Source organism: Gorilla gorilla, chromosome 4 (genome assembly GCF_029281585.2).
Source record: "Gorilla gorilla gorilla isolate KB3781 chromosome 4, NHGRI_mGorGor1-v2.1_pri, whole genome shotgun sequence".
NCBI lineage: Eukaryota > Metazoa > Chordata > Mammalia > Primates > Hominidae > Gorilla > Gorilla gorilla.
This window is the reverse complement of record NC_073228.2, coordinates 106,625,678-106,650,258: the sequence shown is the minus strand read 5'-3', so window position 1 is coordinate 106,650,258 and position 24,581 is coordinate 106,625,678. Positions and strand designations below refer to the sequence as shown.

Sequence of the window (24,581 nt, the reverse complement as noted above, 5' to 3'; positions counted from 1 at the left end):
ATACACGCATCTGTGTGTATGATATATCTCCCAATAAAAAAGTAATGAAATTTTCTTTAAAGATTTCTAGGAACTCCAACACTTAGGTGTACTTCTCCCAAGATTCAGGGAATTGGAAATGATGTCTCAAGGATTATTTCCAGATCTCTGATTCTGTATTTATTACATATTAGTTAATCCATCACTGTCAATTCTCCATATTAAAGAATATTTAAAGGTGAAAAACCAGAAACTCTTCCATCTTAATCAAGATTTTAATGCAGAATTAGACATTCATGATATATGTGTCAGTAATGGATTAGAATATGAAGAGAAACTAACTCTGCCTTCTCCTCACTGTTTCCTTCTTATTTTTATTTACTGCTCATGAACAGAAACTCATTATGAAACAACTATTCCCTCTGAACTCACAGTAAAACAAAAACAGGCATCTACGTTGAGAGTACAATTACAGTGATACTATGCTTTTCTTAAATAATAATATTTATTTAAAACATACACTCAACTAAAACCTCAGGAGTTTAAATAAGTTTTTATGCCATACATGAAGAACATAAAAGTTAAAACATTATTAAATAATCTTCAAATCTTTCCTTCCCTTCTTCCCACATATTCAGCTGAATTTATCTTTTACTGTATAATAATTGATGTTTTACAAGAACGATATAAAAGTAGACTTTAAGTGTGGCTATTTTCACAACCAACAAACTTGGGCATTGGTGTTTTTTATATTCTTCCCCTTCTGGAGTAATCAATGTCCTAAGAACATGATGGCCATGCTTTAAGATTGGTATTATTAAAAATGATGAAATCACATGCAGACTTAAAATACTCTGCCAAAAATTAGAGAAAAAAAATGCCATGATATTTGGAGGCAATGACTGCTAATCCACAAATTGATGATACTTATTTACATTTTTAAAAATTAACAAAGAGAAAATGGCAAACAGTTCTGAAACTAAAAGAATGAGCTATAATCAATTTCTTTCCATATTAGAGATGAGCAAACAAATAAAACCATGTGCAACCAAATATTCGAAATGTAAATTACTTTTTAAATGTTACGTTAAAATGATGTTTAAAACTTTTGCTGTGAAAAAATATAAATATCTATACTGGTTTCTGCATATGTATGATGCCATCATCCACATAAAATAATTTTTAAGGATGCGGTATTTTTCTCAGAGTTATGTTATAATTTAAGGTGAGCCACATAATTGATTGCATTATAATGAATCATACAGATCTTCAAATGACTTACCTAATTTCACTTTGCAGCTTAAAAGTGCACATATAATTATGTTGTTTTCTGCATGTTTCCCATGTTTCTCCTGATTAATTCTAAGTATGGTTCAGCATCCTGCTCTCTTAGGTTGAGAAAAATATAAATAGTGAAAGAGGGGAAACTAGTGATTAATGTACTTTTTAAATTTTACTTAATTGACAAGAATGCATTAAGTTACTTAAATTAATCCTTATATCAGATTTTATTTTTCCATTTCATCATTTAGGTATCAGAAAGGAGAGGAAATATTTGTGGGTTGAAGTTATCATAAAAGCAAGAAGTGTAAGTTTAAACAACTTATTGATTTGGTTAAAAAATACAACACAGTTATTGAAACTAATTGGCTTCAGACACTGTGTTAGCCTCCGGTAAAACAAAGGTGAATAGAAATTATTTATTCCTACCTGGCTTTTATTGAGGGCAGGTGGGCTGTGGCATTTTGGAAGGGGACAGAAGACAAATATTGCAAGGCAATGTGAGAAGGCCTATAACTGAAGCAAATACAACATGTTGTGTGGTACGAAGATGATGAAGCAGGAGGCTGGTGTAAGGCTCAGGAAAGCCTCTGAAGTACATTATAATTACTGTATTCTTAATGGGAAGTAAGAAAAGGGAGGCATATTAGGCAATGTCAATCTCACTATCTTTGGCATATCCCTAAGGGAGGGAGAAGAGGTAAAGCATGCCATTGGCTTCAACTCTGGGCAGATGGAAAGTGGTGAATGCAGCCAAGCTACTAGGAATCTGTGGGCTACTGTAAAGAAAAAGAGCAGGAGAAGAGAAACAGCTAGCTCTTATCATTTCAGGCTTCAACCTTCCTGTGAGGTGAGCAGCTTTCCCTCACGCTGTGAATACATACAATTTTGCACCTCTCTCTCTCTCGGTTTCTTTCTTGGTCCATCCATAATTAATATTTTCATTTGTTTAAATTGTTTATTGTCCACATTCATTACAAGACCGCAAGTTCAAGAGAGCAGAGAGCTGTATTTCTAGCCCCAAAATAATGCCATGGCATATAGGGGGCACTAGATAATAATGTTGAATGGATAATTTAAAGGAGGGAGGGAATAAGAAGGATGTAAACAGTAGTTCACCTAAAAAAAGGAGAGGAACAGAGAACCATAAACTCCTGTCTCAGATGTCACCCATGGCATCAATCCCTCAGCTACCTCAGAACCATTCCCTACCAAAAAGTTCAAAACAATGTTTCATCTGGACTCAGTGGTTCACATCTGTAATCTCAGCATTTTGGGAGGCCAAGGTAGGAGCATTGCTTGAGGCCAGGAGTTCAAGACTAGCCTGGGCAACATAGTTATACCCCGTCTCTACAAACAAAACTAAAAAACAAAAAGGAATATTTCAAAAGGACTATGCCTTCCACATATTCTACATATTGCAAGAGTTCGTCAGACTGATAGCCAGAACATCAGTTGCATATTACACATACTGTCATTTCAACCGAAAAGTGAAAAAATATATCTTTAACAGGGAATATTATAATTGAAACATTCAAATAAGTAGATTTTTCAACATAAAATATTAATCGTTTCAACAATCACATTTGTAAGAGAGAATGGACTGCTATTGTGTGAACCATAAGTTAAAACTCCTATCTTGAGCACTTAAATTTTTTCACAAACATCACTACATTAATCTGCCTTTTTTGCATTTTACTGCTACTATGTTCAAAAATTCAATCTCCCAGACAAATGGCAATTCAAGAATGCAATTCAAGTGATATATTATTCCCTTTGACTAGAAAGGTATATTTGCCCATTCAGGTTTTTTTAAATCAAATTTTGCAACAGCTGTTACATGATATATTTCTGAATACAAAATACCACATCCTGCTTTCTCAGCTACTATAATATATAGCAATTTCTGCAATCTCTCCCTCCTTTCCCTGAAACATATAAAATATACTTTAAATTTAAATCAAATCATACATAAATGTTATTTATGCTATTTTCTTTGACATAACTTGAATATTTTCATTGTATTCAATGCTATCTTGTAGGTTAAAAGTAAAATGTCATGAGCCTCATTATTTAAATTTCATAGTGAAATCTTTTTTGCCTGAAATATTTTGACATGTATAAGGCAACCCTGTATCTAGTATTACTGCTCAGCAAAAATTAAGTATTTTTGGTATTATAATTTCCCTCACACTTGTGGGGTTCTTCCAGTTTTTGTATACTTTTTTCTATTTCATCTTTAGATATGTGAATCCTACAAAAAGAAAAGGTGAATTTAAAAGGAGAAAATGTTCCTGTTTTTAAGTGTTTTTGTTTTTAAAGAATCAATAACAATTAAATTTTCTCAGCTTACAACACAGCCACCACCAATGTCAGATATACTCTTAATGAATCTTCGGCTAAGTATTCTTTAAGTATACCCAAAACCTCTTCTCCACAAATAGATGGTTATTGATTATTATTTAGTTTGTATATATTCACCAAAGTCAATATCCTGAAAAGAGAAGGGATCACTACATGACTCTGGGTACGTCTTATAAACCTCAGAGCTGTTACCCATTCAATGTAGGCTATTTTGAGGGCTAGGCATGAAAATATATATAAGAAAGCCCTGAAAACTACAAAGTGCTATATACATGCAAGATTCATATTATTATTATTATTACCAGTAATGACTAAAAATTGTGAAACATGTAATTGACTTTTCCTTCCCTTCCATGTAAGATTTGAACCACAAGGGGAAAAGAATTCAGACCGAAAAATCAACAGAAAGGACCTCTTTGTACTTGGTCTCTACATACAATACATGCAGCATTAAATGCACAGTAGGTAGACACTATCTTTGTGTCCAGGTTACTGTAACTGCCTCATGACTCATCCCCCTGATTTGCCATTGGTACCTTACAATCTGTTCTCAATACACAGCAGTCAAAAGGCCCTACAGAACCTACCTTTCCACCCCTATCCCATCCCAGGGATCTCTTCCCTCCACCCTTCCCTTCCTGGTAGTTCTCCCAGCACAATGGCCTCCTTTTCTTTTCACAGGCAGGCTCCTACTTCAGCATCTTTGCACTTGCTGTTTCCTCTGCCAAGAATATGCTCACCCAATGTATCCATGTGGTTTCCTCTCTCACTGCCTTTCAGATCTTTGCTCAACTGTCACTTTCTCAGTGAATCTTCCTTGACCTCATTATTTAAAAGTGTAACCCTTCCCCAGGCTCCTGGCATCCCAACTCCCCCTCTATTGCTCTAAAGTATTGAGTCCCATTACAATATGACTTGTTTTTCTTATCACTTTAATTTCTGACTGAACACTCTATGAGAGAAGGGATTTGTATATGTTTTGTTGACTTCTCTGTACCACCAGTACCTAGCACAGTGCCTGAAATATAGAAGATCATAAACAAATATTTGTTAAATTAATTGATATACAACTTTGACATGGACAAGCTACCTGTAAACTATAATATTACAAACTCTGTTGAGTTCTGTACTCAAGTTAAAGTTAAATTTTCTAAAAAGAAGGGGGAAAGATTACACTCATAATGAGGAACAAAAGTACAATTTTTCTTTTTTTAAAAAATCACCACAAAACAAAATAAACTAAAATACGCCTAGTATATCAGTAAATTGGCATTAAATTCAGGCAAGTTCCAACATATTCATAAAACCTTTTATGTGACCAAATATCAATGGAGGATTAAAGAACACATTTTGAACCCATCTTTGATTGAAATTTTAAAATCCAAAAAATTAAATCAATTATATATGCCTTTGATTCTCCTCCATATGAAATCAATATAGAGGAGAATAAGATTCTATTATCTCTCCATTTTGCTTCCACAAACACATAATGTTTGTGTATTGGCCATTACACTATAGCAGCTTATTGGAAAGTCAAAAATAGCCCAATGTAGGATCTCTTCTCAGAAAATGTGGCTTCCTGGGGACAGGGGTAAGGAATCCAACATCGTCCTCTTTAGTAATTCTGGAATCATGTATTGGAACATGAAGAAACTAAGTCTCTAGCTGTCTTTCAAGTATTTGTGAGGATGGACCAAATACTTTTAAAAAATGCTGATTTTTTCTAAGAAATTAAAAACTTACAAACAAGATCTGCTAAAAAGATTATTTTTACAGTAGCTGTGTCAGGATTATGCTTATTGAGCCCTGGTGTCAAACATACTTTTATGCTATTTTATCTCAATGTCCACATCGAAATAGAAAAGTGGAGCTGTCCTTTACATGGAATCTGATCCCCACAACGTGTTCTTTCCCTTCCACATTATTCTGTAGCCCTGATGACCTTCATGTAATAAGTTTTATATTTTAACTGTTTCCTGTATATCCTTATTGTTTCTACAAAAAAGCCCCTCGAAGGCAGATATCTTCAATTAACAAAGACTCCATTTAAGGAGGATGAATCACTGTTTATAGCATCATCCAAGAAAAATAAGCAAAAATATTTATAAATAACACAAAGCAGAGCTCAGGCACTGACACAATATTATCAGCCATGGCCTCTAAATTTCCCCAACCAATAGAAGGTAAACAGGAAGAACTACTGGCAAAGATATGATGTGCACAAAATTTGCCCTTAGGGTCCTCAGTTTCTCATTTATTCACTTCTTCTCTCTTTTCAGTTGTCCTATGTATTGCTATTTTGTTGTTATATTAATTGACATTTTCAGGCATTGACTAAATGTCAGGCAAATTGCTCAATTTTTAAACCTACTTTTCTTTTAATCTTTCTAATAATACAGCTCATGAAACAGTATTATCTCCATCTTACAGATAAGAAAACACTGGTCTAAGTGAAGTCAAACAGTCTTGATTTTAATTGGTTCAAGGTGACAGAAAGTCTCTAAGAAAAGATTTCAAACCAGGACTGTCTGCCTCAAAACCTGTGTTCCTAGTCACTTAGCTGTTCTGCTCTCCATTTTGTCCAGTATCGGTTCTGTGCACAGGTTGTGTGGTTTATTACATTTCATGTGAATATGTTTCCTGGGACTTATTCCTCCAACTAGTTCTTTCAGGAAAGTTATATATATATATATTATTATTACAAAATAAAGGGCAGTACAGCAGTCCCTGCTTTTCTGAGGTTTCACTTTCTGCAGTTTCAATTACTCATAGTACAGCACAATAAGATACTTAGGGAGAGGTGCCATATTCACATAACTTTTATTACAGTAGATTGTTATAATTGTTCTATTTTATTGTTATTGTTGTTAATCTTATACAGTCCCAATTTATAAATTAAGCTTTATCATAGATATGTATTTGTAGGGAAAAACATAATATATATAGGATTCAGTACTATTATGGTTCCAGGAATCTAGTGGGGTGTCTTGGAAGGTATCTTCTGTGGATAAGGGGGAACTGCTGTACATAGGAATCAAAGAAAATGGGGATATTAATTGGGAGGAAGTGGACATGCATGCCCCCTGAAACTACAATGACCAGCTTGGCTTTGTCCTAGCTATGGGTATGATCAATGTCAAATCTGCCTTAAAAGGATGCTAGCTCCAATAATATTATAGTATTATTTTTGTTAAAACAGGAATCACTGTGCGTCCCCAAATAATTGACACTGCTAGATACAAAGTAGGACTCAAATGCCATGACACACTTCAAAGTTTGGACACTTGTAATCATAATTTGGACATTTACAAATTTTCAGATTCTGAAGAACCACTGCACAGTATAATGAAGGGAACGGCTCTGAGACCATCCTTAAAGGCTGGATTTCAATGGAAGGTAAAACTTTGATACCACTGGTTATTTAGTCAGTAAGGTGAAAACATGAGTGTGGCATAGGAAAGATGAATGACTGGTGTAGTACATGTATGAGACAGGGGTAGAGAGGGGGAGAGAGAGAGAGAGAGAAGACTAGTTCCTATAAAAAATGATAATACTGTAACACAATGCCATAACATTTACTTAGCATCTTAACATACTTCAAAAATTGTACCACATTAGCATAGTAGTAAATTTTTTCTAGTCAAAGTGAATACTGTACGGAGGCAGAGTAATCATCATTGTTAGAAATTTACTGTGTGCCAACAATGTTAGCCAGGGAAATACACAAACTACATCAACTGGGCTTTAAAAACTGCATGAAATATAGCTATATTATTCCTAACATCATGATACAAACAATTACTCTCAGCTATTGATAAACATATTTATATTTCACACACATGGATATTAGCATGTTTTGGCAGTTACCTATAAATAATTCAAGCTAATTCCTCAAAGATTTAATCTATGGTAAAATGTGTCCTTAAAAAAGCTCATGGCATACTTTGTAATAAAAAAGAAAAAAAAAGAGCTCGATAATGAAGGGTCATACTTAAAAGATATGCATATGAAGCTACATTTCTCTTTCACACATCTTTTCTATGTTTTCAAAGTTGAATAATAAGGATGATATTTTTAACAAGATAATTTTTACTTTCTTTGCATATAATAAAAATGTCAAAAGTCTTAATTTTTCATGCCTACATAATGGATTACAAGGTTATAAAAATGTATTCAAGTAACGGTTTCCATGAACATTATAATAAAGTGACTAGGAAAAAATGAAAGTGAGACTAGAAATCCAAAGAACCAGGTTCTAGTCCAGGCTATGCCACAAACTAGCTACGTGACTTTGATTTTACTGAAGGATGTCAAATGTATGGCCTCCAAGTGACCAAAATTCCCACTGAACAAAGCTGAAACAGAGATTAAAACTTATCTGTCTTTGGGTTAGTAACTACTACAAACTTCATATTCTGACCTACTAATTGAGAGAGCTGGTTTCTGAGTTACCTTGTAACTCAGACTCTCAGATAACCAAAAACAAAACAAAACAAAACAAAACATCCAAAATACAGAGTCAGAAGTCTAATGTTCCTATCACATTTGTGGGACTTGTTTAGGCAAACATGCTTAATTTGCCAACATGCTTAATTTGCCAAGTACAGAATTCTTAATTAATAGAAGACAAACATTATTCAGCAATCTAGACAGCATACCAGGGGAAATAGGCATGGGCCACGTTCTTGGCAACTTGGGGACTTGATGGTGTTAAATCACATGTTAGGGTGTTAATTGGCTAAATTGGCTCCTTGTGAAAGTGAATCTGATTTCCAATATCAAACCTCCTTCAAAGACCTCCACCACTCCAGCTTAATACCCAGAACTTCCTAGAATGTCTTCTCATTAAAGGAACTGAGCTGAGGGTGTAGTAAGAGAAGAGTCGTGGAGAAGAATGAACAAGCAGTTACAAGTTCTATATCGAAAAACCCTATGAAAAGCTCAATAAACAATGATGAAGGTACTCAACAATACATTTCAGTGGTGAGATGCCCTGACCTGTATAAAGTAGTGAGATTCAGTACAGTGATGAAATAAGCCACAACCTAGCAGATACTGTAGTTTTGTAGAAAAGTCTAACCAACGGGTAGAAACCATCTACCTTAATGACTTCAATCCTCCTGCTGTGAAAGACAAAGAAAAAAACAATTATGCTACTCTTAAATGAGAAAATGGGGATGCAATGCAGGTACAGATATAAATATTTCTAGGTAATATTCAAAATATTTAACAACTGGTATTACATTGGTGATTAATCAGAATGAATGCCAGCCATGCAACCAGTTGTCACACCAGTGCATGGCAGCTGCACATAAGCCCCAGTACAGGCAGAAATATTTACCTAGAGCAGGTAGACCCCCAAAAAATCTATACGTGTTGCTAGGTCTGTGTAATATTGACCCTTCTACCTGGTATGACTCTAGGGCCCAGAAAATAAATTATGTATTCTTTCTAGATTCTGAAATTTTCTAAAGGTCATATACAGAGACAGTTTGTATAAATTTGATAAAAGGTATCTGCAGAATTCTCAAACTCTAAGATCTGTATAATATATTGACCCATCTATCTGGTATGATTCTAGGGCCCAGAAAGATAAACTATTCTTTCTAGATTCTGAGATTTTTAAAGATAATATACAGAGACAATTTGTATAAAGTAGATAAAAGGCATTTTCAGAATTATTTCTCACAAATACAATTTTCTAACCACAAAAAACTCCCATTTGCGGCCAGGCACGGTGGCTGATGCCTGTAATCCCTGCATTTTGGGAGGCCGAGGCCAGCAGATCACGAGGTCAGGAAATCGAGACCATCCTGGCTAAGATGGTGAAACCTCGTCTCTACTAAAAATACAAAACAAAATTAGCCGGGTGTGGTGGCGGGCACCTGTATTCCCAGCTACTCGGGAGGCTGAGGCAGGAGAATGGCGTGAACCGGGGAGGCGGAGCTTGCAGTGAACCGAGATCGTGACACTGCACTCCAGCCTGGGTGACAGAGCAAGACTCCATCTCAAAAAAAAAAAAAAAAAAAAAAAACCTCCCAGTTGCTCACTTTCAGCTTTCTTATTTAAAGACTATATACTAAATATCCAAAAAAAGGTAGTTGTTTATATGAACATATTTTCAAAATTTAGCAACTTTAATTGTTAATTATAACCATTTAACGTTGGTGTACCGAGAATACATTTTGTACGTATGACTTTCGGTCAAAATTTAGAGTACACAACCTGTATCCCAACAGTTGCATCTTTATGTTAATAATCATTTACTGAGAGGGCTGCATCTTTATATTAATGACCATTTACTGAGTGTTTAGCAAGTGCTAAACTCTTTGAATTGTTATATATCTTTAAGTCTTTAAAATAACCCTATGATTGTACTCCCAGCTTCTCGGGAAGCTGAGATGAGGATTGCTGGAGTGCAAGAATTTGAGACCAGCCTAGGCAATATAGCAAGACTCTGTCTCAAAAAAAATAAGTAAACCCTGAGGTAGGAATTTCTTATATGCAAACGCAATTGATTAAGTCATATATATTTTCAGCCTAGGCTGAGAGCTGTATTCTACTACTTTGGAGATTACATAGTTTCATTTGTTTTGTAAAATAAAAAGTAAACAAGCCAACAACCAACTCTTACCAAGGCCACAGCTACATTAGCTCTAATCCTAAATCTCCTACACTGACATTTACATTTCTATCTGCCATGAACCATGAAACTAAACTTTATTGGGCACCTTCTATATGCCAGAGACTGTTAGATGCAATGCAATTTCATGTAACCCTTGCTACTGCCCTAGATGTGTATTATTAGCCCCATTTTATAGATTAGAGAAGCAAGAGAGGGTAAGTAACCTACACTAGGCCAATCAGAGCACAGATAGCAGTTAAAGGCTCTGATGCAGCAGCTAGTGTTCCCTAGAGCACACCACATGGTCCCTATAGCACAGACACAGCCAATATTCATAGGACCAGAAGCCATCAAGATGAGGTAAATGTATAGTCAATATAGTATATCCAAGAAGAATAGGATATGAATATAACTTTTTTTTTTTTTGAGACAGAGTCTTGCTCTGTCACCTAGGCTGGAGTGCAGTGGCAAGATCTTGGGCTCATTGCAACCTCCGCCTTCTAGGCTCAATCAATCCTCCCACCTCAGCCTCCTGAGATGCTGGGACCACAGATGCACACCACCACACTTGGCTATTTTTTTTTCTTTTGTATTTGTGGTAGACAGAGGGTCTCGCCATGTTGCCCAGGCTGGTCTTGAACTCCAGAGCTCAAGCAATCTGCTGGCCTCGGCCTCCTAAAGTGCTGAGATTATAGGCATCAGCCACCGTGCATGGCCATGAGTAGAACATTTAAGAAAGAATTGAGAATAGTTTCAAAAGGAAAAATTAAAATAAATATCAGCTTTATACTACATTAATATTTGTTTTTATGTAAATTACTCAATGAAGTCCAAGAGTGGTTTTTAATGCTAAAATCATAGTGAGCTTCAAAAGATATTGTAATTTTTATTTTACATTCCACTGGAATCCTAGCTATAAAAAATTACGCCTCATGAAAACAGACTTGGAATATTTCAAATTTATAGACATTTTCTTAAAGTAAGAATATTTTAATAATATTCAATAATCATTTGTATCATGAGGATAAAATTAAAAACAGAAGAAAATATTAGAATGTATCAGGAAGGTGTGTAAAAAAATTACTAAAATGTTATCTTGTTTTATTTTCCTAGGATCACAGTGGCTCAGCATACCTACATGGGTTGAATATCCTTTATCAAGAAAATGCTTGGGACCAGAAGGGTTTCAGGTTTTGGATTATTTTTTGGATTTTGGAATATGTTCCATTATATTTAGCTGGCCATCACTAATCTGAAAATCTGAAATCAGAAATGCTCCTCCTTTGAGCTGTCAGTGCTCAAAAAATTTAACATTTTGGAAGATTTCAGATTTCTGGATTAGGAATGCTCAATGCATATTGTCCATCCAGGGAAATAAGAGCTGTCTCATAGAAAGAGGATAGCAAAGAGAAGAACCACAAACAGTTCTTGACTTTTATTCCTTTAATACTGAATTCCGAACAAACTATCTGGTTCAGAAGGTTTTTAAATATCAACAAATATACTTAAACAGAAAATATTTCTTAGCATTCTTTTCTTTAAAAGTACTAAAAATTAAGGGTACTACAAGGAAAAATTCTCTTATAAAAGCATCTATATGTATTCTAAATGTAGGTGACTCATCACATTCCTTCAATAATATCATTGAAAAATAAAGGTGGGGAGCAGCTAATTTTTACTTCCTCAAGACTGAATACTTCCTGTTAAAGTCTTTGAACTTCCTAACCTAGCAGACAGAGAGAGGTCTGAGGTCTGCATTTTCCATTCCAAGAGTGGCAGTTACACTGTAAGACCTGTCAAGGAGCATAAGATTACTAGCTACAACATTCAGAAACAAATTTGTATCCTTAAGGATTGCAGTTACAACAGAGTGCTAATCCCATTAGCCGAGAAAAGGTTTGCAGCTGACTCTCTAAATGGATTTTAAGAGGTAGGGGATCTCTGGTGCATCTCAAATACGTTCTCTAGATAGGGCACCAGCAGCTCTTAGTGCCCTCGAATGTTTTTTCCTCTCAAAATTTAAAAAAATCTACCCTATGTCTACAAAGTCATACAAGCTCCTCGGTTGTTTTATACCAAATCCACCAACAAAACAAATTATATTTAAATTGTTATTAGCGATAGCAAATTATAAACAATGAAAGGACCCTGTATATCCATTTCTACTCAAGTCCCTTGAATCATAAAGCTCAAAAATTACATACAGAGCAGACACTATCTGTTTAGGGAGAAAATGTCTCATTCCACATAAATACATAGATTAAAAGTTATTTGTAAGAAAGTATATGGAGTAACAAATTTTCAAGTAAAAATAAATACGGAAGTAAGTTTTTAAGTAAGTTAAAAAAATAAAATTTTATTATAACATTTTAAATCTCTAGATGACATTAAGTACATTTTTAGAGATTTAGTAAAAATAGCAAGTAATAGTAACTAAGAATTGAGCTCATACTTTGTTAACAATCAGTTTGCAAACACTGTATTCTTATTATCCTCATTTTAAAGTTGTGAAAAACAAGGCTTTATTTTGTTAAGTAATTTATCCAAAGCCGGGAAATGGTAGAGTTAGAAATAAAACCCAGGTTTTACACAGCACAAGTCAGTTTCATGAACAATCTCATTTATTTCTCATAATACTCTAACTCTAGAAAGCAGTATTATTTTCTTTTTCTTTTTTAGAGATGGGGTATTGATCTGTTGCCCAGGCTGGAGTGCAGTGGTACAATCATAGCTCACTTGTAGCCTTTAACTTCCGGGCTCAAGCAATCCTTCTGTCTCAGCCTCCCAAGTAGCTAGACTAGAGGCACATGCCACCAAACCTGGCTATTTTTCATTTTTGTAGAGATAGAATCTCACTATGTTGTCCGGGATTGAAGTAGTATTTTCATTACTCTTATTCTCTGTATTGAAACTGAGGATCAAAGAGGTGCCATGACTTGGGCAAGTTCACACAACCCGTACTCCTGGAGCTTGAACTCCAGGCCCGTTTCTCACGACTCTATATTAAATGTTCTTCCCAGCATCGCATGTTGACATTAAAATCTGGCATTTGATATTTGATCTTATACATACGCACACAGTAAGCAACCGGGTTCCTTCTAAGATTATCTTTGATTCTCTTCTGAGTTTATTCTCCTGGACTATTAAGAATATATTTGATTTGGACAATATTTAATTTCTCACCCAAAGATAAATTTTTTAGTTTTAGATTGAAAGCCAGCGATGTTGAAGTAAAGGTATTACAGAATCTAAAACCACCTGGATGGATCTAGAGAGATCCGTTATCCAAGTTTTCTTTGAAGCTCTGAAAGAAAATGTTTGATTTTTAAAATAAAAATATTAGCCATTTAATTTGTATATTTGAAAATGACTTAAATTAGATTGTTTCTTTTTCTGTTAACTTACACAAGACGCTGAAATGTTACAGGTCACGAGCCTACAAAGGTACCATAACATTAGTGCTCAGGTAAGAAAGGTGCTTTCTCATTAGCTATTCAGTTTCTTAGATCTTAGGAAGCCAGCACAAGTCTGTCATCAATGTCTGTGTCAGTGGTGGGTTATTTCCCACTTCCTGACCATTTCAAAATCTTGCAGGGTCTCTAAAGCCTAATTTAGCAACTACATATAGGTTTTTAGATCTGGCAATAATATGCTAACTATGTGGTTTATAATATATAAAATTTTATTTAGAGTGAGTCCTTATTTTAGAAAATTTGCATTTCCAGAGCTTGTGAATTTTTTAAGTGATTTGTTTCTATGTCCATAAAACTAATTAGGAAACACCGTCACCTGTATTTGATATTGCTTTGAAATCTCATTTTTCTCACTAAAAACAACATTTAGCATGTATTGAGCAGGCAGCATAAAAACTTTCACAAATAGAGTGGTTATAGCAAAACAGAGTAATGTGAGTAACAGGAAAAGTAACCAGATGCAGCTATCACAGTTATACATGGTACCAATTAATTATACTCAGCTTTTTAATCACTATCAAATATAGTGTTAAGTGTTGGGAAAATATTTAAAGACAAAAACTTGGAGATTCTGTATTTGGTATAAGGAAGTTTAAATACAAAATGACTATCCCAGTGACTATTACATATTACACCTTCCATTTGTACATAGAATGACTAAGATAAAACAATGTAGCTATAAAGTTTTGGCTGATTTCATAAAATTGTATTCTTCATAGGTTTATTGAAATGTGATATGAATAAATACTACAGATTTAGAAATGTTCGCAGAACCCTCCTCGCCACAGAATTTATTTGGTTCCGTATACTATGCTCATGAACACTTGCCTCATATTTTCTTAAATATTTATGAATAACATAGTCTCGAACTCAACAGCCTTTTTCTTGCAATAGCTCTTCTTCCAGATGCAGCATTAAGTATGGTCTTGAATTAAGGATCAATAGCATCTTTAATGCTGCTTCCCTAAACCATCTGCTAGTTTTGTAGGGCTTCAATAAACCAAATGTCAACTTACATGTTTCCATTTCTGGTGCTCTTTAAAACAACAATAAATAAGCTGAATTAATGTTTAATAAACATACAAAGAAAAGATTACATAATGAAACTCTGAGTATTTTTCTCCTAAACAAAGAAGGGGGCAGAACTGGTATCTTTTTCATGGTCAGGGTCTATTTGAGATACAGTTAGTTCCCTTTCTGTGACCTGCATATAACAAGTTCAGACTCTGCTCTATGAAGTGAACATGAGAACAGGACTATTAAAAGTTCACTTATGAGCATAGATTATAAGTGTTTACAGTACATAAACTCAGGACTACTGGACTTTAGAGCTTAATTCTGGGTCATATTTCAGTTTCTTTCTTAATGCTCACTCTTAGAAGAAAATGCCCATGGAATAAAAGAAGGTCCATAACTCTCATTCTTAGTTAAGTAGGTTCTAAGATTACTTGGTTTTAATTGCTCACTCTGATTATAGTTTGACATCTGTTCCAGCGTTCCTTTCAGGAATCAAGTCACAGATGTAGGAAAGTCTGAATCACCCAGTTATTCAGTCTTTCATGTCTAATTATTTCCCACACCAGAGTTATATGTGATGGTCACATATTTGAAATACTTTAAGGAGAAAAAACTTTTAGGCTTTGATCTTTTTTTTAAAGTAAGGGTTTAACATTAATTTTTACTTATTTTTTTAAAAGTTCTTCCCTGAAATTTAGCAAGATTTTTATAGCAACTTATGACTCTATTTCAACTCAGTGTTGCTAAGTAAACATTGTGATTTTACTCTATTCTGTAACAACTTTTGATAGTATTCAAACTCTCAGCTTTGGTGACAAAATATACAAACATCAGGAACCTAATTCTGAAGTGTTAGCTAAAGCCTGAGACTAAGACAAGGGGATTCAGGCTCCCTCAGTCCAATGCACTTTCTGCTATCATGGTTGAAGGTCAGAGATTCACTTTTCCACATCCCACTCAATACCTAGCTCAGCTTCTCAGAAATCTTTTTCAACTGGGGGAAAAAAACGAAATAAAACTTATTTTCCACTAAAGGAGTGCTTGTCCTTACTTTGTTTCTTGGTTGCACATCAGTCCTTTAGACTGGCCATAGAGGGTGGGGTAGGGCCATGGACTGGGATGAGTGGGGAGGAATCCAGGTGGGCACATGTAGCAGGAGTCTGTGTATGGGTCAAGGTGAGTTTGTGCCAGGGCAGGTGACTCTGCTCTACAAAGTCGGCTTCCTCACCCAGGATCTCCAATGATAATTTCCCTTCTCACTGCTCTTTCCTGCATTTGGTTTAATTGCTCTTTCTAAGGGTATCTTCTCAGTCTTCCCTGCTGCCCCTTCCTTGGGTTTAATCCTGGGGAGGCATTAACTCTTCACACTTAGGGCAGTTCTGGGAACTGGGTCTATTTTAATAACACCAGAGTATAGCAGGTCCTCAAATAATGTTTCCTTCATTTCATTATAAAGTTGATGAGGAGAAAAAAAAAATCAATTCCTGGCTAGGGCACTGTCTGTGTGGAGTTTGCACATTCTCCTCATGTCTATGTGAGTTTTCTTGGGTACTCTGGTTTCCTCTCACATTCCAAAGCTGTGCATGTTAGGTAAACTGGTTTGGCTAAATGGTCCCGCTTGGAATCAGCATGAGTGAATGTGTGTATGTGCTCATCAGTGGGATGGCATTCTGTCCAGGGTGGGTTCCTGCCTTGTACCCTGAGCTGCCAGGATAGGCTTTGGCCACCTGTGACTCTAAATTAGAATAGGCAGGTTGGAAAATAAATAGATGAATGAGCAAATGAATACAAATTATTGTCAAATAAAAATGTGTGAAGTAGATGATAATCATACAAATGTACAACAATAAATGATGCAAAATGAAAGTGCTCAGGGGGCTGGCCATAATCGTTATTATTTGGTTTTTATCTGCATGTTGGTAGGAGCTGTGCCTGACAATTTTCTCTTTGAAGACCTTTATCTCTGGATTTAACCCATCACCACTACAACTACCATCACTGACTGAATCCCCCAAATTGGGTAAATCATTATCTTACTTGCTTTTATTAGTTGTTCTTAAATGTATGTATAACTCACACTTATTTCAATGTTTAATATGAGAAGCAATTTAGGTTTTTATTTAGAAGTTTGATATTGTTTTTGTGACCAGAAATATGCAGCAGAAACTTAAATCTGCTTATGGTAAAATTGCTTTCATTATATATTATTTCACTTAAAGTCACAGTTTTTCCAAGAACCTACGGGGATCTACTGTGTGGTAATCTGGAGCCAGTCTGTCCAAGTAATCCCAATCTCTCTACTGGATTAACTGGGTCATTTTAGGCAGTTTCTTCATTTGCAAAATAAGGTAATTATAATAGTACTTTCTTCATAGGTTTGCTGTGAGAGTAAAATGAAAAGGTGCTTAGAAAAGTGTCTGATACACAGTAGGTGCTCAATAAATGTTGGTTATTAACCAAACGACATTTAATAAAGTTCTCTGGAGATCCATATTATATGTATAATCATAATAAGGGGTATTTGTACAAGTGGGTATTTGTAAATGTAAACTATATAGAAAATGTCAACACAAAATAAAACTGGCCCAGAAAGAAATAGTTTGGGAATGAAGACAGCGCCAGTCAGAGAAAGAGGACTTGAGTGAGTGAGTCTGTGTTCAGGTGTTCTTAGACATACATCTGAAGTGGGGAACGTTCTCCTTTCTCTGAACTTCCACTTTCTTTATAACACTTATTCCAGTCCTTCATATCAAAATTATCCTCATTCTTTCCCTCATGAGCATGTAAGCTCCTCAGGATAAATGGTTTTTACATAAGCTAAAACGTCTCTTAAAGAAGGTTAAAACTCTTCTTTCTCCCTTCCCATCTCCAATCCTTACCTTGAAAAATTCCAGGCTTTAATAGAGGTGATTATATAGTCAAACAAAATGAAAATCTAATTCAGAGTTTATCTTTAAAGGTACAGAAGATGACAAATTTCTATATATTCATACTATGTTCCTTCTTTTCTGTTGGTTCACCTCCAAAACTCATCTTCTCACTCCAACTGTGAAGTGATTAGCTTTACCAATCTAATCCTCAAATTCTTGCCAAAATCCAAGTCACTCTTGCCCTTTCTTGTAAGTGGGTTTCCACAGGAACCAAAGCAATGAGTGTATTCCAGAGCTCTTCAGAATGTTTTTAAATTTAATTCCTTTATTCTTTGTTCTAACATTCTGTGGAATAAACTTTAATTCATTCTGTTTTTCCCATAAGTACTACATAGCATGTTTTCATCTTGTCAATTATAATTACTTATCCATGTGGACAGGGAAGGTAGAATTCAAACCAATTTTTCATTATTATTTCATTATATACAGAATTCATGTTATTATGCATAATACATGTGTATTCCTCATTAATCTAGATTATATGTTTGTGTAAGTACCATATATTGCAAAATGTTTCTAGGACAATGAAATAATTATCTTTTTTTCTTCTTAAAAATACCATTTTTCCTATGCTTCCAATATCTTAAATGTATCTTTTTCTACATAATTATCAACCCACATTCACTTATCTGCATTAAAATTGGGTGAGCATAAATTTCTTTCCATTTCTTACCATGATATCCAAGAAGTACCATTTATCATAATCTAACAGTTATAAAAATTTTAAAATGAGCATATTCTTTTGAAACTATTTTAATGTTAGGCTTAAGAGAGAATATATTGAAGTAGTTCCATTTGTCAGTAGCTCTTGCATGAATGGTTCAACACACAGGACCCTAATTTGAAATCATCTCTAACAACACGCAGGACCCTGATTTGAAATCATCTCTAACAATCTCACTAAAAACAAAATGCCCCATCAGCTCAATTTATTTAGAAACTTTAACTTTTCCAAGATGTGATTTTATGCTATGTTCTAAATATTTTAATTGGAGAAAAGGAGTCATGAATTTTTTTAAAAACACAATTATTAATAAATATTTCACTAAATTGCAAACCAACAGTGATAAAAATATATGTATTTTTTGCATAAATTATTTGATGCCTTCAGCTAAAGGAAAATACTCTATTTAAAGTATCATGCGATGATGGGGAAATTCTACTACGACCACCCTCTCTAGGCAGACTGAAGGCAGATGGTGCTGATGTGTTCAGCAGAGAGGAGTGTTGATCACAGAGTGTCTGCCAATCAAACACTTGGGAAAGAAATGAGCTCCATCTGTGTTTTAATTATGATAGCATAACCATCCAGGGTAACTGCCAGAACTGCACATTTTCAGAGTACGAGACATACCATGAACTTTCTTTCGTAAATGAAAGGAGAAATCCCTATATATAGTACTGGCCAAAAAACAAAAATATGAGCACTGTTGATTAAGAACAAAATCTGTGGTAGAATGACTGTCCTCTCAAATATATTTCTATTTTATTGCAGTGCAATGGTTTACATTGTTTCTTTTAAGGCAATGCTAATGTCTGTGAAAGAATTAAAGTGAAGAGGCAATACCTGAAAAAATAAAATATTATACACAAATATTTTGGATACCTAAGAGTCACCCTACTAAAATTCAATAAGGTGAGAAAATTTACAAATTTATAAATATATATAAATATATAAATACAAATTTATACTATTATATGTATATTTGTGAATATATTCATATTATCACACCAGCACTTTCAAAACTTTTCTAGCAAGTGACACCCTGCTCATTTTCACCAAAACGATGGTAGGTTGTTTCATTGTTGTTGTTCTATTTTGTTTTTCTGTTTGCTATTATTTTCATAAATGAATATATTCTGGAACTCACCATATTTCATCACATATTTCATCACTTGAACAGAAAATGTGCAAGTACAATTATAACGTAAGGTTTGCACTTCCACTTTGGAGGGTTTCAGGATCTGTTTGACTGCAAAGTGCAAGCAAGCAGCAAAGAATATAGGAGAGATTAAAAAGAAACAGCTCTCCTCTGTCTTTCTATTTTGTATCCTCCCAGCTCAGTTATTCTCTTTCGCCCTCTCACTACCATCAAATATTTTGGCATCAAGAATTAAAGAGTAAATTCGGAGATTCATATCAGTCTCAACAGTTCGTTATGTTTTTAAGTTTGAGAAGAGGTATGTGTGCACAAATATGATGAAAAGATTTCCAAACTCTAAATGTGCATTCATAACAAAAGAAATTGATTCATTCAAGAAGCATTTATCAAGTGCTTATTACATATTGAGATTTGGAACATAAAAGTAAATAAAGATGACACCTGCTCTGAAGGATCTGAGTCTAGCAAATAACTGAACATAAAAAAAGGCCACACATACAACAAGACCTTGCATGACTGGTGGCACAAAGGAGGGAAGAAGTCATCTTGCTGGGACCTGGGGAGACTTTCAGAGGGATAAGTAGGCTTTCTCTGGAACAAATGAGGCAGAGGGAAGGGCATACTGGACAAAGGACATCCTGAGCAAAGACACTTGACAGTTCATAATGCTTCCTCATGCCTACTTATTTCTTGGGAATGGTGATCTACAGTGTCATATGCCACCAAGACGTCACTGGGATAAGGTCTGTAAAGGGCAGAATAGGTTTAACCATTTGACAGTTACATAACTGGTATGCTACCTTTTCGTTTTTTTTTTTCAACTGTTAATTTTTGTAAGACTAGAGGCCATATCTCACGATTGTTTTTGAAAGAAACTGTGTGTTCTCTATATAACAGGTTATTTACTATGCTAACTTACTAAATTTGGAGTAGAATATAATCCATTATACTCTTTGTTATGTTGCTACATTGAATAAAGTGAATAAAGCAAAGCCTCCTGCCCTTCTGCAACTTATGTTCTGGTGGGGAAAAGCAGAAAAATAAATGTAATTAATAAGAAAACAATATGTTATGTTAGATTTGACAAGTGCTAAGAATTTTTTTTAAAAAGCAAGAAAAAGAGTTAGGGGTTATTGGGATCAGTTGGGCAGGGTAAGGTCATAATTTTAAATAGGTCTTTTTTTTTTTTTTTTTTTTGAGAAAAAAAAAGTTTAAGTAGGTTTTTGGTAAAGGTTTTACAAAGAAAAGACCTGAAAGAGGCGACTGCACAGGCCCTGCAGACACCTGGAGGAACAGCACTCTAGGAAGGGGGAGGAGCAATTAAAAAGGCCCAACATGGAAATATGTTTGGCTTGTGATAGGGAGAAATAAAGTCAAAAGGTAGACAGGGACCAGCTTTCTAAGACGTGGCTTCTGAGGACTTGGTTTACTAAAAAATAAGATGAGAAGCCTCTGGAGTGTTTTGAGGAGAGGAGAGACATGAGCTGATATATGTTTTGGAAGAATTACTGTGGCCACTCTATTGACATTAGACCGCAGGAGTCAGGAGACAAGTTAAAATGCTGTTACACAAATCTAAGCAAGAACTAATGATAGTGCCATCCAATAAAAATATAATGTGAACCATACATTTAATTTTTAATTTTCTGATAGTAATTTTGCTTTTTTCAGAAGCAAAAAGGCAAAAATGAAATCACTTTAAAAATATATCACATTTAACCTAATATAACCAAAATATTATTTCACTAAGTAATATAAAAATTATTAATGAAATATTGTACCTTCTTTTTTTCAAATTACATCTTTGAAATCTGGTGTGCATTCACATTTCGAGCATATTTTAATTGGGACTAGCCATATTTAATTACTTAACAGCCACATGTAGCAAGTGGCCACCATATTGAGATAGTACAAAACTAGAGTGATGAAGTATTTCTTTTTATTTTTAAATTTTAATTATAATAGTAAGTCAAGGGTAGCAACCTAATGTTCAACTACAAGGGATTAGTTAATAAATTGTGGTACAACTAAGTAACTACTAACAGGTAGGTTTCAAATAATATTTAAGAGTATATAAAACATGTTCACAGTAAATGAGGGGAAAAGAGGAAGAAAACAGCAGACACAATATGATCTCATGAGTGAGAGTGAGAAATAAACATGCATCCCCATAGGAGCCTGGACAAATACATACCAACATGTTAATATTGATGATTTCTGGAATAACTGAGATAGGAAATAGAAGAGCAAGTTTGGTAGAGGGAAATGATCAGGAGTTTGGGACATATTATTTGTAGGATGCTTATTAGATACCCCAAGCAGAAATATATTGTCTGGAGCTCATGAGAGAGGTTCAAATCAGCAATATGAATTTAAAAACTGTCAGCATATGGATGGAATTTAAAGCCATGAGACTTTAATAAGAGAATAAGATCATGAAGAGAGTGAGTTTTAATAGAGAAGAAAGTAGGACTGAACTTTAGGATACTCCAACTTTTAGAGTCAGGAAGATGATGAGCAAATGAGACTGGAAAGAACAGTGAGTTAGGGTGAAGGAAAACCAGGTGAATGTGGCACTTTTTGGAGTACAGAAAAACTACGTGTCCCAAATGATGCTGAAAAGTCAAGTCAGCGGAGGACAGAACACTGACCACTCTCTTGACCTGAAGCCACCCGTGATCCTGATGTGAGTGGCTTTGAAGGAGAGGAGGGTTCTCAAAAGTTGGTTCAAGAGTTACCAAGAGAAAAAGAAATGGAAACAACATGCCCAGACTGTACTTGAGCAGTTTTGCTACTAAGGGGAGAAAAGAAATAGGGGCATTTGTACCAGTGTGGCATCATAGTCCTTGTGTTCTCATCTTCTCTCTCCTCCTATAATGTAAGTTCCTTGAGGCAGAGAATGCCTTAATTCTCTGAGCCCAATGCTGCTTTTGTGGCAAAGAATTAAAATGTGTGTCCAGTGGTAAAATAGTAATTTTACACAGGCTGGCAGATGACTTAAACTATTGGATTAACATGAGAGTTAAACTCATGATTCAGATCATCAATAACATAAAACCTCAACTTGGAGTAAACACCTCTGAAAAATAACTGCAATCCAATAATTACTGGCTGTCAGGAGGCATAAGTATAAATTTCTGGATGACTCACTGAAACCTTTCATCAAGAATGATCTTTTTCTTTTTTCCAGATCCCAAGTTTAAAAACCGCTAAACCCAACATTTCTTTGACATTATTGAAAAGATGAAAAAATCCCAAATACTGAAACTTTAAACTAGATAACCAGTGCAAAATCTGCTATGATACAAAAATATGTAGGCTGCAAACCAAATTTATAAAGGAGATTGTTATAATGAAAACTACAGTGACTAGAAAAATCAGTTACTCTTCCAACTTTCAACACTTTACTAAGTTTGGACAAATGCCAACTTATTGTTTCTGCACCACCAGTCTTTCAACAACAGTTCAACCTAATCAGAAAATCTTCATGGAGCTAACATGTTAGGAGATAACTCTAGATAACAATCAAGTCAGATATACGCTGATTTTTGGCATAAGAACAACTTCCTCTTTAGGTTTCATTTAGGAAGCACAAGTTTTTTCTGAATAGGGACTTCATTTTAAAAGTTAAGCAAGAGAAAGGGAGAAATGGGGGCCAGAGGATGGGCAGGATACTGGAATAGCTACAGTGATATCAAAGAAATGTAAGTAAGGTTTGGGGGTGTTTAAACTTGGATTCTAGCTAGCTGAAAAGGATAAACTAGTAATTTAATGCAGAAGGTTCAATGTGTAAATATAGTAATCTATTTTATTCACCATAAAATGCCTGATAAAACACTCAAAAACATTTTGCTGCTGCTGCTTCTTTACCTCCTCCTATTGCCCTAACACGATTCCAAAATCCCAACACAATCTCGGTGCTCTGTTTCAGTTCCCTTTCTCCTGGTTTCTATCTTTTTCTTCGCTCTATAACCAACAACATCCTTTCCTTCTGCCCACTATCTCCTTTATTTTACCTAACTTGTCCCCATCAGAAGGAAATACTGTTAACTGTAGAAGCAAGGATCTGCAGTGGGGAAATGACGGGGAGGCCCCAGTGTGTAGCATAGTGTTTTACATTCAGTAGGGGTGCAATAAATAGGAGTTGGTTGCTTAAAATACAAGTTATAGGGAGACTAAAGGAAGATAGAGGAATAAAAGTAAAGAGAAGGACTAGGTTTAGAACAGTTCATCGTAAAGTAACTGTGTGTATGGGGGGTGCATGTGTGTGCATGTGTGCTGCACACATGGGTTTGTATAAGAAAGAGGGGAAAACTCTATCACAGAAAGAACACAAAAGAAAGATATGTGAGTTTTACAGTCAGGCAAGTGTGATGGGGGTTGGGAAAGCACAGGGCAGAGATACAAAGCTTAATGGAATAACTGCAGATCTGCCATCAAGTAAATACATCAATTTAGAATTTTAAGAAAAATATACTCTTTCACTGAATGCAAATAAAATGAATTTATGAAATCCCAACTGCAATTTGCTGCTTGGCAAAAATTACCATGAAAATAAAACAATAATAGCTTTTAAGTAATAAGAAAGTTATCCTCTATATACATATAAATATATGTATATATCAATATATATGTATATATCAATATATATGTATATATCAATATATATGTATATATCAATATATATGTATATATCAATATATATGTATATATCAATATATATGTATATATCAATATATGTATATATCAATATATATGTATATATCAATATATATGTATATATAGAGAGAGGGAGAGAGAGACGCTTTTGGCTTAAACTACTTGAGATCTGAGGTCACACTGTCCCTTGATTAATTCTGCATTGTACTTAGTGCACCATCACTCACGTGAGGGCATTCAATAGTAATTGCTTGGATTGTATTCTGATTGAAGAAGACAGAACTGACCTTTGGCAATAAGGTAAACAATGCCACCTGACTCTTGTACTCTAATAGTACCATTAGTAAATCATATTCCTCTGTCATTTTCT

At 34.8% G+C, this 24,581-nt stretch overlaps 1 protein-coding gene and 1 long non-coding RNA gene across 8 annotated transcripts in view; one reads left to right on the top strand and one right to left on the bottom strand.

Annotated features, from left to right (window-relative positions):
- PAM (peptidylglycine alpha-amidating monooxygenase) overlaps positions 1–24,581 on the bottom strand; it is a 277,732-nt gene that overhangs the window by 194,407 nt on the left and 58,744 nt on the right. The window lies entirely within an intron of this gene.
- The window catches only part of LOC134758574 (uncharacterized), a 47,931-nt gene that overhangs the window by 3,656 nt on the left and 19,694 nt on the right, over positions 1–24,581 (top strand). Inside the window, exons 2-5 of the long non-coding RNA XR_010133915.1 lie at positions 6,944–7,020; positions 11,363–11,439; positions 16,663–16,759; positions 19,165–19,305. This is a non-coding gene — a long non-coding RNA (uncharacterized lncRNA). The remainder of the gene's footprint in view (positions 1–6,943; positions 7,021–11,362; positions 11,440–16,662; positions 16,760–19,164; positions 19,306–24,581) is intronic.